This window comes from Lepisosteus oculatus, unplaced genomic scaffold (genome assembly GCF_040954835.1).
Source record: "Lepisosteus oculatus isolate fLepOcu1 unplaced genomic scaffold, fLepOcu1.hap2 HAP2_SCAFFOLD_95, whole genome shotgun sequence".
Classification (NCBI taxonomy): Eukaryota; Metazoa; Chordata; class Actinopteri; order Semionotiformes; family Lepisosteidae; genus Lepisosteus; species Lepisosteus oculatus.
The window spans coordinates 196632-211284 of NW_027168431.1; the positions used below are offsets into that span (position 1 = coordinate 196632).

At 48.8% G+C, this 14653-nt stretch overlaps 6 non-coding genes across 6 annotated transcripts; 3 read left to right on the top strand and 3 right to left on the bottom strand.

Moving 5' to 3' along the window:
• Positions 1-2516: 2516 nt before the first annotated feature.
• On the bottom strand, positions 2517-2589 carry trnak-cuu (transfer RNA lysine (anticodon CUU)). The gene has a single exon. It is a non-coding gene; the product is annotated as a tRNA-Lys (tRNA).
• Positions 2590-3762: 1173 nt separating this feature from the next.
• On the top strand, positions 3763-3845 carry trnal-cag (transfer RNA leucine (anticodon CAG)). Its single transcript has one exon. It is a non-coding gene; the product is annotated as a tRNA-Leu (tRNA).
• A 2783-nt stretch (positions 3846-6628) lies between these two features.
• trnak-cuu (transfer RNA lysine (anticodon CUU)) lies at positions 6629-6701 on the bottom strand. Its single transcript has one exon. It is a non-coding gene; the product is annotated as a tRNA-Lys (tRNA).
• Positions 6702-7873: 1172 nt separating this feature from the next.
• trnal-cag (transfer RNA leucine (anticodon CAG)) lies at positions 7874-7956 on the top strand. The gene has a single exon. It is a non-coding gene; the product is annotated as a tRNA-Leu (tRNA).
• A 4028-nt stretch (positions 7957-11984) lies between these two features.
• On the top strand, positions 11985-12067 carry trnal-cag (transfer RNA leucine (anticodon CAG)). The gene has a single exon. It is a non-coding gene; the product is annotated as a tRNA-Leu (tRNA).
• A 2304-nt stretch (positions 12068-14371) lies between these two features.
• trnak-cuu (transfer RNA lysine (anticodon CUU)) lies at positions 14372-14444 on the bottom strand. The gene has a single exon. It is a non-coding gene; the product is annotated as a tRNA-Lys (tRNA).
• Positions 14445-14653: the final 209 nt, after the last annotated feature.

Below are 14653 nucleotides of genomic sequence, written 5' to 3' on the forward strand. Positions count from 1 at the left end.
AAAAAGACGGGAAAGGAAAAGCATGTAAGCTCCCACACACTGCGTTAGCATTAGCGGTTGGAATCTGATGGGAGAAAAGCAACCTGGCTCGCCGTCAAGCAATCCATCCCTGGTCTCCCACGTGACAGGCGGGGATACGCACCACTATACTAACGAGGAGCGCTTGCTTGGCGCTTGAAGACACTTCGTCTTGCGGCTACTACTGTTTCCGGTTTCGTCTTTTCTTTTCATTCCTCCCAGAGGAGCGCATGAAAACGTTTCCATCTGCGCCATCCTCACCCCTCCAATGCTATGGTCCCTGCTCCTCCTGGTGCACTGCAAACACTCATTCAGCCGGTTCTTTCAGTTTGAATAATTAGGTCTTCAAAGGCTGGAAGTAGGGCGCAAGACATGCCAATGCCAAAAGCGTGGCTGTGTGCTTCCAGCTGTGAAATGTCACTGGTGGATGTTGAAGACATTACTTCCAAGGCAGCAGGTCCAAGCGATTTAGCGTTTGTACAAGAAGCAGGAAGAGAGAAACGGCACTCTGCCTTTTTCTGGGCAGGCCGAAGCGACAGGAGAAGGGCGCCGTAGTGGGCAGGATTCGAGCCGACGCGGGGAGACCCCAATGGCTTTCTAGCCCATCCCCTTAACCGCTCGGACACGACTACAGGGAGCGCCGCCGCCGCCGGCTTGCAATCATTTAACACGGAGGGCGAGGCGGCGGCGGTAACCTTTTTCAATGTCGCTCTCCGCTTCCCCCCAAAAAAAGCCAAATGACATGCTAGCACTCGGACACCCTTCAGAAGACTGAAGGGTGGCTTAAAGCTGGAAGGATTAGGTCTCCCCGTTCCGACGCGACAATCGAACTTCCTTAGGCAGAGAGAAAGCAACATCGAGGAGCGTCAACAAGACTTTAGAAGCTGCGCCACACGCCACTTTCAGTCGCAGACACAGCAGTTTTAAAGGCAGGAATCGCCTTTGCGAACGCCATGAGAAACAGAACGCAAGCTCAGGTCCTGCGGTTTAACAAACAGCCATGGCTTTCAAGCGACATTTCTTTTCTGGAGCGAATTCACTTTCAGCTTCAAGAAATTCACACAACTTGCGAAATACGAAATACAAATCTGGCTCATCGCTGCACAAGAAATACCGCCGGCTGGCAAGAAAATGACAACGGTGTTTTTCCTTAACGAAAAACTTCCCATGGAGAAAAACAACGGCTGTGCGTCTCTGTCGGCTTGATTCAGTTTAATGCAAGTATTCATTCTCCTCCTGGAAAATACAGCTTGCGAAAGATGAAATACAATTCTTGGCTTTTCTGGGTGAGTGCAGAAGAAATCCTGCCGGCTGGCAGAAGAATTCCAGCCTTTTTTACTCTTTAACCAGAAACTTGCGAATGATACAAAGCAAGCGGGGTGCGTTTCTGTGCAGCTGTTAACTGAACAGCTGCTGCTTCAAGCCCACCCAGGGCTCATTCCGATTTCAACATCATGCCCCCTGAAGGTAGACTGGATTTCTTTGCGAAGCATTCACCTTTTGGACGTTTCAGGAAAGGTGCGTGTCGATGCCAGACTTGAAAAGCTTTCCATACAAAGAAACAACATAGTGCTTTTGATTGATGGGAAACGGCAAGAGCGGTTTGAGCAGCTCCGGCCTCTCAACCGCTTTACATTGTGATCGGCACCTCGGTAGCCAGTTTAGAAGGCTGAAAAGGATGCTGGAAGCACAGCGACGTTCTAAAACCAGCGCTTGAAAAGCATCTGCATACATAAAATGTCCATTTCCCCAAAGATGAATCTGCATCTTCAGAAGATTGTCAGCTATACGTTTTCGTTCTTTGTTTCCTTTTTTTACGACAAGCTTTCGAGAAATGAACTGTCTATTGTGATGAAGGCTGCATTAGAAATTGTGCATCTAGCTTAGTTCAATGAAATCGGGAGGTGCACCTGTCTCAAGCGGATGGCTCTTTGCAGGCACACTACGGAAACCTGCGGGCGCAAGTTGGGAGAAGTGGCTCTTGCAGAGTGTTGAGCTTCGAGAAGAGGGCTCCGCTCAGGAAGATATTTCCACATGTTGAAGAGTCGCTTTTCGCCCTTTCTTTCCCACATTTTTCCAGTGCGGTTATTGATCGCGTTCAAAATGTTTTCCCAACGTACGTGTTACCTGCAAAATCACAGTGAAACTGTTATGCCGAAAAGATTCCTAATAGTTATTGTATTAGAATAGCTCTCCAATTTCTTAGCCTTCGTACACGCAATGTTTAAGGAAACGCTAGAGTAAATGAAACTGTAAATAGACAGGAGCTCTTAGTTTTCATACAAGTTATGATGGCTGCAGCTCCTATCTGCGTCCGGGTGACCGGAGCCAAGGGATTATCTGCGGAACCTTTGATTTATCTCTCGGGCAAGGAGCTAGATACGCCCTTTTCATCTCGGTTTGATCACACCTGTGCATTAAAACGCAGTGCTCGGTACTATCGAGGTGTAAGAGGTTCAAGGATGAGCGGGAAACTTTGTTAATAAGGAGACGGGCACCGCCCAACGTGGGGCTCGAACCCACGACCCTGAGATTAAGAGTCTCATGCTCTACCGACTGAGCTAGCCGGGCGCCGGTGGAGCTGGTGGTTAACTTGTCCCTGTTGACGGCAATTTGACAAAGGTATACTTCCTGGCTTTTCATCATGTGCTGACCGGATTCGAGAGTAGCACACCCTGTTCTTTGTTGATTACTGTACCTCCAGCAGCGCAAATGTCAGTAATCATTGAAATGTACGACCTACAATCTCCTCAGCATGCCCGCGTGGACTCCTCAGTGATCATCCTTCTACGTTCTGCTGTAGTTTTCATGCAAGTGAAAACCGTGCTCCAAATAACAGCGGCACAGTTGTATCCTGCGGTAAGCATTCTTCTAATTCCATCGTTTTGCTCCAGGTAAAAGGTAGCGCATCATAGTGTTGATATTCCAAGGTTTCAGAGTCCGTATTGGATGGCTTGGATGCAGACATCGCTCAGAGCTCCCAGTATGATTTTCCCGAGTTCAGTTTTGCAGTGTTTTAGTGCTTTACTACTTCCAGTGGGCCTTTGAATGCTCTGCTAAGTAGAGACGTGACATAATTACTAATGCGACCGAGTGTGCTGGCTGTTCCTGGTTCGTAATGATTAACGCGAGAAATCAATATAGACATAACTGCTTCGATTTCCAGGTTCAGTTGAAGCTTTCAAAGAAACTATCAACGACCTCAGAACAACCGAAGACACATTTGGTCATCTCCGTATTGGTGAAGATTAAAGAGTCCCGCAAGTGTCAAGCTTGCACAAACACACACGAGAGAGAAACTCAGGACAGAATTTAAAGAAAGGGAGATGCAGACTATTTGAAGGCACTTTGCTTACCCAATGGCATGCTTAGGAATCGTGCATAGGACACATGTAGCAGAGGATGGTTTCGATCCATCGACCTCTGGGTTATGGGCCCAGCACGTTTCCGCTGCGCCACTCTGCTGACGGCCTCTCTGCGTGTGGCGCACAACTGCTCTTTTTATTTCCTACATAAGTGATGAAAGAGTTGAAAGTTTCAACGACAAACGCAGACGTCACTTTGAGCGCTTGGTGTTGTAGCACAAATCATCACATGCTGCTCTACACTGGATTATAAAAGCCGACACATTTTCCAAACATTTTAATGCTGGAGTCACACTGTAGTATTAATAACAGTGCGATACTCGAGGAGCGCAGTGGGATCGCGGTGGCTCATCAGACCGCCCCGGGACAGGGGGCCCGCGTCAGGATGGCCGAGCGGTCTAAGGCGCTGCGTTCAGGTCGCAGTCTCCCCTGGAGGCGTGGGTTCGAATCCCACTCCTGACAAAAAGCTTGCTCAGTGCCGTCTCCAGTCGGGTGCAAATGGGTGAAGCAGCCTGACGCAGGGAACGTGCGCCGATAGGCGTAGGTGTATCCCCTGCCTCTTCCGAATTAGCTCGTGCTCCATAGGATGGAAGCGGATGCTCTGGCTTTTTGACTCGAATATAACCTGATCACAACAGATGGCCGTGCAGCCCAGTGCTGGTTTAAGAATGCCTCGTGTCTTCAGGCCCCTATTCCTTCAGGTTACCCCTTTGGAATAGTCGTCCGAAAAAGACGGGAAAGGAAAAGCATGTAAGCTCCCACACACTGCGTTAGCATTAGCGGTTGGAATCTGATGGGAGAAAAGCAACCTGGCTCGCCGTCAAGCAATCCATCCCTGGTCTCCCACGTGACAGGCGGGGATACGCACCACTATACTAACGAGGAGCGCTTGCTTGGCGCTTGAAGACACTTCCTCTTGCGGCTACTACTGTTTCCGGTTTCGTCTTTTCTTTTCATTCCTCCCAGAGGAGCGCATGAAAAAGTTTCCATCTGCGCCATCCTCACCCCTCCAATGCTATGGTCCCTGCTCCTCCTGGTGCACTGCAAACACTCATTCAGCCGGTTCTTTCAGTTTGAATAATTAGGTCTTCAAAGGCTGGAAGTAGGGCGCAAGACATGCCAATGCCAAAAGCGTGGCTGTGTGCTTCCAGCTGTGAAATGTCACTGGTGGATGTTGAAGACATTACTTCCAAGGCAGCAGGTCCAAGCGATTTAGCGTTTGTACAAGAAGCAGGAAGAGAGAAACGGCACTCTGCCTTTTTCTGGGGAGGCCGAAGCGACAGGAGAAGGGCGCCGTAGTGGGCAGGATTCGAGCCGACGCGGGGAGACCCCAATGGCTTTCTAGCCCATCCCCTTAACCGCTCGGACACGACTACAGGGAGCGCCGCCGCCGCCGGCTTGCAATCATTTAACACGGAGGGCGAGGCGGCGGCGGTAACCTTTTTCAATGTCGCTCTCCGCTTCCCCCCAAAAAAAGCCAAATGACATGCTAGCACTCGGACACCCTTCAGAAGACTGAAGGGTGGCTTAAAGCTGGAAGGATTAGGTCTCCCCGTTCCGACGCGACAATCGAACTTCCTTAGGCAGAGAGAAAGCAACATCGAGGAGCGTCAACAAGACTTTAGAAGCTGCGCCACACGCCACTTTCAGTCGCAGACACAGCAGTTTTAAAGGCAGGAATCGCCTTTGCGAACGCCATGAGAAACAGAACGCAAGCTCAGGTCCTGCGGTTTAACAAACAGCCACGGCTTTCAAGCGACATTTCTTTTCTGGAGCGAATTCACTTTCAACTTCAAGAAATTCACACAACTTGCGAAATACGAAATACAAATCTGGCTCATCGCTGCACAAGAAATACCGCCGGCTGGCAAGAAAATGACAACGGTGTTTTTCCTTAACGAAAAACTTCCCATGGAGAAAAACAACGGCTGTGCGTCTCTGTCGGCTTGATTCAGTTTAATGCAAGTATTCATTCTCCTCCTGGAAAATACAGCTTGCGAAAGATGAAATACAATTCTTGGCTTTTCTGGGTGAGTGCAGAAGAAATCCTGCCGGCTGGCAGAAGAATTCCAGCCTTTTTTACTCTTTAACCAGAAACTTGCGAATGATACAAAGCAAGCGGGGTGCGTTTCTGTGCAGCTGTTAACTGAACAGCTGCTGCTTCAAGCCCACCCAGGGCTCATTCCGATTTCAACATCATGCCCCCTGAAGGTAGACTGGATTTCTTTGCGAAGCATTCACCTTTTGGACGTTTCAGGAAAGGTGCGTGTCGATGCCAGACTTGAAAAGCTTTCCATACAAAGAAACAACATAGTGCTTTTGATTGATGGGAAACGGCAAGAGCGGTTTGAGCAGCTCCGGCCTCTCAACCGCTTTACAATGTGATCGGCACCTCGGTAGCCAGTTTAGAAGGCTGAAAAGGATGCTGGAAGCACAGCGACGTTCTAAAACCAGCGCTTGAAAAGCATCTGCATACATAAAATGTCCATTTCCCCAAAGCTGAATCTGCATCTTCAGAAGATTGTCAGCTATACGTTTTCGTTCTTTGTTTCCTTTTTTTACGACAAGCTTTCGAGAAATGAACTGTCTATTGTGATGAAGGCTGCATTAGAAATTGTGCATCTAGCTTAGTTCAATGAAATCGGGAGGTGCACCTGTCTCAAGCGGATGGCTCTTTGCAGGCACACTACGGAAACCTGCGGGCGCAAGTTGGGAGAAGTGACTCTTGCAGAGTGTTGAGCTTCGAGAAGAGGGCTCCGCTCAGGAAGATATTTCCACATGTTGAAGAGTCGCTTTTCGCCCTTTCTTTCCCACATTTTTCCAGTGCGGTTATTGATCGCGTTCAAAATGTTTTCCCAACGTACGTGTTACCTGCAAAATCACAGTGAAACTGTTATGCCGAAAAGATTCCTAATAGTTATTGTATTAGAATAGCTCTCCAATTTCTTAGCCTTCGTACACGCAATGTTTAAGGAAACGCTAGAGTAAATGAAACTGTAAATAGACAGGAGCTCTTCTTAGTTTTCATACAAGTTATGATGGCTGCAGCTCCTATCTGCGTCCGGGTGACCGGAGCCAAGGGATTATCTGCGGAACCTTTGATTTATCTCTCGGGAAAGGAGCTAGATACGCCCTTTTCATCTCGGTTTGATCACACCTGTGCATTAAAACGCAGTGCTCGGTACCATCGAGGTGTAAGAGGTTCATGGATGAGCGGGAAACTTTGTTAATAAAGAGACGGGCACCGCCCAACGTGGGGCTCGAACCCACGACCCTGAGATTAAGAGTCTCATGCTCTACCGACTGAGCTAGCCGGGCGCCGGTGGAGCTGGTGGTTAACTTGTCCCTGTTGACGGCAATTTGACAAGGTATACTTCCTGGCTTTTCATCATGTGCTGACCGGATTCGAGAGTAGCACACCCTGTTCTTTGTTGATTACTGTACCACCAGCAGCGCAAATGTCAGTAATCATTGAAATGTACGACCTACAATCTCCTCAGCATGCCCGCGTGGACTCCTCAGTGATCATCCTTCTACGTTCTGCTGTAGTTTTCATGCAAGTGAAAACCGTGCTCCAAATAACAGCGGCACAGTTGTATCCTGCGGTAAGCATTCTTCTAATTCCATCGTTTTGCTTCAGGTAAAAGGTAGCGCATCATAGTGTTGATATTCCAAGGTTTCAGAGTCCGTATTGGATGGCTTGGATGCAGACATCGCTCAGAGCTCCCAGTATGATTTTCCCGAGTTCAGTTTTGCAGTGTTTTAGTGTTTTACTACTTCCAGTGGGCCTTTGAATGCTCTGCTAAGTAGAGACGTGACATAATTACTAATGCGACCGAGTGTGCTGGCTGTTCCTGGTTAGTAATGATTAACGCGAGAAATCAATATAGACATAACTGCTTCGATTTCCAGGTTCAGTTGAAGCTTTCAAAGAAACTATCAACGACCTCAGAACAACCGAAGACACATTTGGTCATCTCCGTATTGGTGAAGATTAAAGAGTCCCGCAAGTGTCAAGCTTGCACAAACACACACGAGAGAGAAACTCAGGACAGAATTTAAAGAAAGGGAGATGCAGACTATTTGAAGGCACTTTGCTTACCCAATGGCATGCTTAGGAATCGTGCATAGGACACATGTAGCAGAGGATGGTTTTGATCCATCGACCTCTGGGTTATGGGCCCAGCACTCTACCGCTGCGCCACTCTGCTGACGGCCTCTCTGCGTGTGGCGCACAACTGCTCTTTTTATTTCCTACATAAGTGATGAAAGAGTTGAAAGTTTCAACGACAAACGCAGACGTCACTTTGAGCGCTTGGTGTTGTAGCACAAATCATCACATGCTGCTCTACACTGGATTATAAAAGCCGACACATTTTCCAAACATTTTAATGCTGGAGTCACACTGTAGTATTAATAACAGTGCGATACTCGAGGAGCGCAGTGGGATCGCGGTGGCTCATCAGACCGCCCCGGGACAGGGGGCCCGCGTCAGGATGGCCGAGCGGTCTAAGGCGCTGCGTTCAGGTCGCAGTCTCCCCTGGAGGCGTGGGTTCGAATCCCACTCCTGACAAAAAGCTTGCTCAGTGCCGTCTCCAGTCGGGTGCAAATGGGTGAAGCAGCCTGACGCAGGGAACGTGCGCCGATAGGCGTAGGTGTATCCCCTGCCTCTTCCGATTTAGCTCGTGCTCCATAGGATGGAAGCGGATGCTCTGGCTTTTTGACTCGAATATAACCTGATCACAACAGATGGCCGTGCAGCCCAGTGCTGGTTTAAGAATGCCTCGTGTCTTCAGGCCCCTATTCCTTCAGGTTACCCCTTTGGAATAGTCGTCCGAAAAAGACGGGAAAGGAAAAGCATGTAAGCTCCCACACACTGCGTTAGCATTAGCGGTTGGAATCTGATGGGAGAAAAGCAACCTGGCTCGCCGTCAAGCAATCCATCCCTGGTCTCCCACGTGACAGGCGGGGATACGCACCACTATACTAACGAGGAGCGCTTGCTTGGCGCTTGAAGACACTTCCTCTTGCGGCTACTACTGTTTCCGGTTTCGTCTTTTCTTTTCATTCCTCCCAGAGGAGCGCATGAAAACGTTTCCATCTGCGCCATCCTCACCCCTCCAATGCTATGGTCCCTGCTCCTCCTGGTGCACTGCAAACACTCATTCAGCCGGTTCTTTCAGTTTGAATAATTAGGTCTTCAAAGGCTGGAAGTAGGGCGCAAGACATGCCAATGCCAAAAGCGTGGCTGTGTGCTTCCAGCTGTGAAATGTCACTGGTGGATGTTGAAGATATTACTTCCAAGGCAGCAGGTCCAAGCGATTTAGCGTTTGTACAAGAAGCAGGAAGAGAGAAACGGCACTCTGCCTTTTTCTGGGCAGGCCGAAGCGACAGGAGAAGGGCGCCGTAGTGGGCAGGATTCGAGCCGACGCGGATAGACCCCAATGGCTTTCTAGCCCATCGCCTTAACCGCTCGGACACGACTACAGGGAGCGCCGCCGCCGCCGGCTTGCAATCATTTAACACGGAGGGCGAGGCGGCGGCGGTAACCTTTTTCAATGTCGCTCTCCGCTTCCCCCAAAAAAAAGCCAAATGACATGCTAGCACTCGGACACCCTTCAGAAGACTGAAGGGTGGCTTAAAGCTGGAAGGATTAGGTCTCCCCGTTCCGACGCGACAATCGAACTTCCTTAGGCAGAGAGAAAGCAACATCGAGGAGCGTCAACAAGACTTTAGAAGCTGCGCCACACGCCACTTTCAGTCGCAGACACAGCAGTTTTAAAGGCAGGAATCGCCTTTGCGAACGCCATGAGAAACAGAACGCAAGCTCAGGTCCTGCGGTTTAACAAACAGCCACGGCTTTCAAGCGACATTTCTTTTCTGGAGCGAATTCACTTTCAACTTCAAGAAATTCACACAACTTGCGAAATACGAAATACAAATCTGGCTCATCGCTGCACAAGAAATACCGCCGGCTGGCAAGAAAATGACAACGGTGTTTTTCCTTAACGAAAAACTTCCCATGGAGAAAAACAACGGCTGTGCGTCTCTGTCGGCTTGATTCAGTTTAATGCAAGTATTCATTCTCCTCCTGGAAAATACAGCTTGCGAAAGATGAAATACAATTCTTGGCTTTTCTGGGTGAGTGCAGAAGAAATCCTGCCGGCTGGCAGAAGAATTCCAGCCTTTTTTACTCTTTAACCAGAAACTTGCGAATGATACAAAGCAAGCGGGGTGCGTTTCTGTGCAGCTGTTAACTGAACAGCTGCTGCTTCAAGCCCACCCAGGGCACATTCCGATTTCAACATCATGCCCCCTGAAGGTAGACTGGATTTCTTTGCGAAGCATTCACCTTTTGGACGTTTCAGGAAAGGTGCGTGTCGATGCCAGACTTGAAAAGCTTTCCATACAAAGAAACAACATAGTGCTTTTGATTGATGGGAAACGGCAAGAGCGGTTTGAGCAGCTCCGGCCTCTCAACCGCTTTACAATGTGATCGGCACCTCGGTAGCCAGTTTAGAAGGCTGAAAAGGATGCTGGAAGCACAGCGACGTTCTAAAACCAGCGCTTGAAAAGCATCTGCATACATAAAATGTCCATTTCCCCAAAGATGAATCTGCATCTTCAGAAGATTGTCAGCTATACGTTTTCGTTCTTTGTTTCCTTTTTTTACGACAAGCTTTCGAGAAATGAACTGTCTATTGTGATGAAGGCTGCATTAGAAATTGTGCATCTAGCTTAGTTCAATGAAATCGGGAGGTGCACCTGTCTCAAGCGGATGGCTCTTTGCAGGCACACTACGGAAACCTGCGGGCGCAAGTTGGGAGAAGTGACTCTTGCAGAGTGTTGAGCTTCGAGAAGAGGGCTCCGCTCAGGAAGATATTTCCACATGTTGAAGAGTCGCTTTTCGCCCTTTCTTTCCCACATTTTTCCAGTGCGGTTATTGATCGCGTTCAAAATGTTTTCCCAACGTACGTGTTACCTGCAAAATCACAGTGAAACTGTTATGCCGAAAAGATTCCTAATAGTTATTGTATTAGAATAGCTCTCCAATTTCTTAGCCTTCGTACACGCAATGTTTAAGGAAACGCTAGAGTAAATGAAACTGTAAATAGACAGGAGCTCTTCTTAGTTTTCATACAAGTTATGATGGCTGCAGCTCCTATCTGCGTCCGGGTGACCGGAGCCAAGGGATTATCTGCGGAACCTTTGATTTATCTCTCGGGCAAGGAGCTAGATACGCCCTTTTCATCTCGGTTTGATCACACCTGTGCATTAAAACGCAGTGCTCGGTACCATCGAGGTGTAAGAGGTTCATGGATGAGCGGGAAACTTTGTTAATAAAGAGACGGGCACCGCCCAACGTGGGGCTCGAACCCACGACCCTGAGATTAAGAGTCTCATGCTCTACCGACTGAGCTAGGCGGGCGCCGGTGGAGCTGGTGGTTAACTTGTCCCTGTTGACGGCAATTTGACAAGGTATACTTCCTGGCTTTTCATCATGTGCTGACCGGATTCGAGAGTAGCACACCCTGTTCTTTGTTGATTACTGTACCTCCAGCAGCGCAAATGTCAGTAATCATTGAAATGTACGACCTACAATCTCCTCAGCATGCCCGCGTGGACTCCTCAGTGATCATCCTTCTACGTTCTGCTGTAGTTTTCATGCAAGTGAAAACCGTGCTCCAAATAACAGCGGCACAGTTGTATCCTGCGGTAAGCATTCTTCTAATTCCATCGTTTTGCTCCAGGTAAAAGGTAGCGCATCATAGTGTTGATATTCCAAGGTTTCAGAGTCCGTATTGGATGGCTTGGATGCAGACATCGCTCAGAGCTCCCAGTATGATTTTCCCGAGTTCAGTTTTGCAGTGTTTTAGTGCTTTACTACTTCCAGTGGGCCTTTGAATGCTCTGCTAAGTAGAGACGTGACATAATTACTAATGCGACCGAGTGTGCTGGCTGTTCCTGGTTAGTAATGATTAACGCGAGAAATCAATATAGACATAACTGCTTCGATTTCCAGGTTCAGTTGAAGCTTTCAAAGAAACTATCAAAGACCTCAGAACAACCGAAGACACATTTGGTCATCTCCGTATTGGTGAAGATTAAAGAGTCCCGCAAGTGTCAAGCTTGCACAAACACACACGAGAGAGAAACTCAGGACAGAATTTAAAGAAAGGGAGATGCAGACTATTTGAAGGCACTTTGCTTACCCAATGGCATGCTTAGGAATCGTGCATAGGACACATGTAGCAGAGGATGGTTTTGATCCATCGACCTCTGGGTTATGGGCCCAGCACGCTTCCGCTGCGCCACTCTGCTGACGGCCTCTCTGTGTGTGGCGCACAACTGCTCTTTTTATTTCCTACATAAGTGATGAAAGAGTTGAAAGTTTCAACGACAAACGCAGACGTCACTTTGAGCGCTTGGTGTTGTAGCACAAATCATCACATGCTGCTCTACACTGGATTATAAAAGCCGACACATTTTCCAAACATTTTAATGCTGGAGTCACACTGTAGTATTAATAACAGTGCGATACTCGAGGAGCGCAGTGGGATCGCGGTGGCTCATCAGACCGCCCCGGGACAGGGGGCCCACGTCAGGATGGCCGAGCGGTCTAAGGCGCTGCGTTCAGGTCGCAGTCTCCCCTGGAGGCGTGGGTTCGAATCCCACTCCTGACAAAAAGCTTGCTCAGTGCCGTCTCCAGTCAGGTGCAAATGGGTGAAGCAGCCTGACGCAGGGAACGTGCGCCGATAGGCGTAGGTGTATCCCCTCCCTCTTCCGATTTAGCTCGTGCTCCATAGGATGGAAGCGGATGCTCTGGCTTTTTGACTCGAATATAACCTGATCACAACAGATGGCCGTGCAGCCCAGTGCTGGTTTAAGAATGCCTCGTGTCTTCAGGCCCCTATTCCTTCAGGTTACCCCTTTGGAATAGTCGTCCGAAAAAGACGGGAAAGGAAAAGCATGTAAGCTCCCACACACTGCGTTAGCATTAGCGGTTGGAATCTGATGGGAGAAAAGCAACCTGGCTCGCCGTCAAGCAATCCATCCCTGGTCTCCCACGTGACAGGCGGGGATACGCACCACTATACTAACGAGGAGCGCTTGCTTGGCGCTTGAAGACACTTCCTCTTGCGGCTACTACTGTTTCCGGTTTCGTCTTTTCTTTTCATTCCTCCCAGAGGAGCGCATGAAAACGTTTCCATCTGCGCCATCCTCACCCCTCCAATGCTATGGTCCCTGCTCCTCCTGGTGCACTGCAAACACTCATTCAGCCGGTTCTTTCAGTTTGAATAATTAGGTCTTCAAAGGCTGGAAGTAGGGCGCAAGACATGCCAATGCCAAAAGCGTGGCTGTGTGCTTCCAGCTGTGAAATGTCACTGGTGGATGTTGAAGACATTACTTCCAAGGCAGCAGGTCCAAGCGATTTAGCTTTTGTACAAGAAGCAGGAAGAGAGAAACGGCACTCTGCCTTTTTCTGGGCAGGCCGAAGCGACAGGAGAAGGGCACCGTAGTGGGCAGGATTCGAGCCGACGCGGGGAGACCCCAATGGCTTTCTAGCCCATCGCCTTAACCGCTCGGACACGACTACAGGGAGCGCCGCTGCTGCCGGCTTGCAATCATTTAACACGGAGGGCGAGGCGGCGGCGGTAACCTTTTTCAATGTCGCTCTCCGCTTCCCCCAAAAAAAAGCCAAATGACATGCTAGCACTCGGACACCCTTCAGAAGACTGAAGGGTGGCTTAAAGCTGGAAGGATTAGGTCTCCCCGTTCCGACGCGACAATCGAACTTCCTTAGGCAGAGAGAAAGCAACATCGAGGAGCGTCAACAAGACTTTAGAAGCTGCGCCACACGCCACTTTCAGTCGCAGACACAGCAGTTTTAAAGGCAGGAATCGCCTTTGCGAACGCCATGAGAAACAGAACGCAAGCTCAGGTCCTGCGGTTTAACAAACAGCCACGGCTTTCAAGCGACATTTCTTTTCTGGAGCGAATTCACTTTCAACTTCAAGAAATTCACACAACTTGCGAAATACGAAATACAAATCTGGCTCATCGCTGCACAAGAAATACCACCGGCTGGCAAGAAAATGACAACGGTGTTTTTCCTTAACGAAAAACTTCCCATGGAGAAAAACAACGGCTGTGCGTCTCTGTCGGCTTGATTCAGTTTAACGCAAGTATTCATTCTCCTCCTGGAAAATACAGCTTGCGAAAGATGAAATACAATTCTTGGCTTTTCTGGGTGAGTGCAGAAGAAATCCTGCCGGCTGGCAGAAGAATTCCAGCCTTTTTTACTCTTTAACCAGAGAAATGAACTGTCTATTGTGATGAAGGCTGCATTAGAAATTGTGCATCTAGCTTAGTTCAATGAAATCGGGAGGTGCACCTGTCTCAAGCGGATTGCTCTTTGCAGGCACACTACGGAAACCTGCAGGCGCAAGTTGGGAGAAGTGACTCTTGCAGAGTGTTGAGCTTCGAGAAGAGGGCTCCGCTCAGGAAGATATTTCCACATGTTGAAGAGTCGCTTTTCGCCCTTTCTTTCCCACATTTTTCCAGTGCGGTTATTTATCGCGTTCAAAATGTTTTCCCAACGTACGTGTTACCTGCAAAATCACAGTGAAACTGTTATGCCGAAAAGATTCCTAATAGTTATTGTATTAGAATAGCTCTCCAATTTCTTAGCCTTCGTACACGCAATGTTTAAGGAAACGCTAGAGTAAATGAAACTGTAAATAGACAGGAGCTCTTCTTAGTTTTCATACAAGTTATGATGGCTGCAGCTCCTATCTGCGTCCGGGTGACCGGAGCCAAGGGATTATCTGCGGAACCTTTGATTTATCTCTCGGGCAAGGAGCTAGATACGCCCTTTTCATCTCGGTTTGATCACACCTGTGCATTAAAACGCAGTGCTCGGTACCATCGAGGTGTAAGAGGTTCAAGGATGAGCGGGAAACTTTGTTAAATAAGGAGACGGGCACCGCCCAACGTGGGGCTCGAACCCACGACCCTGAGATTAAGAGTCTCATGCTCTACCGACTGAGCTAGCCGGGCGCCGGTGGAGCTAGTGGTTAACTTGTCCCTGTTGACGGCAATTTGACAAGGTATACTTCCTGGCTTTTCATTATGTGCTGACCGGATTCGAGAGTAGCACACCCTGTTCTTTGTTGATTACTGTACCTCCAGCAGCGCAAATGTCAGTAATCATTGAAATGTACGACCTACAATCTCCTCAGCATGCCCGCGTGGACTCCTCAGTGATC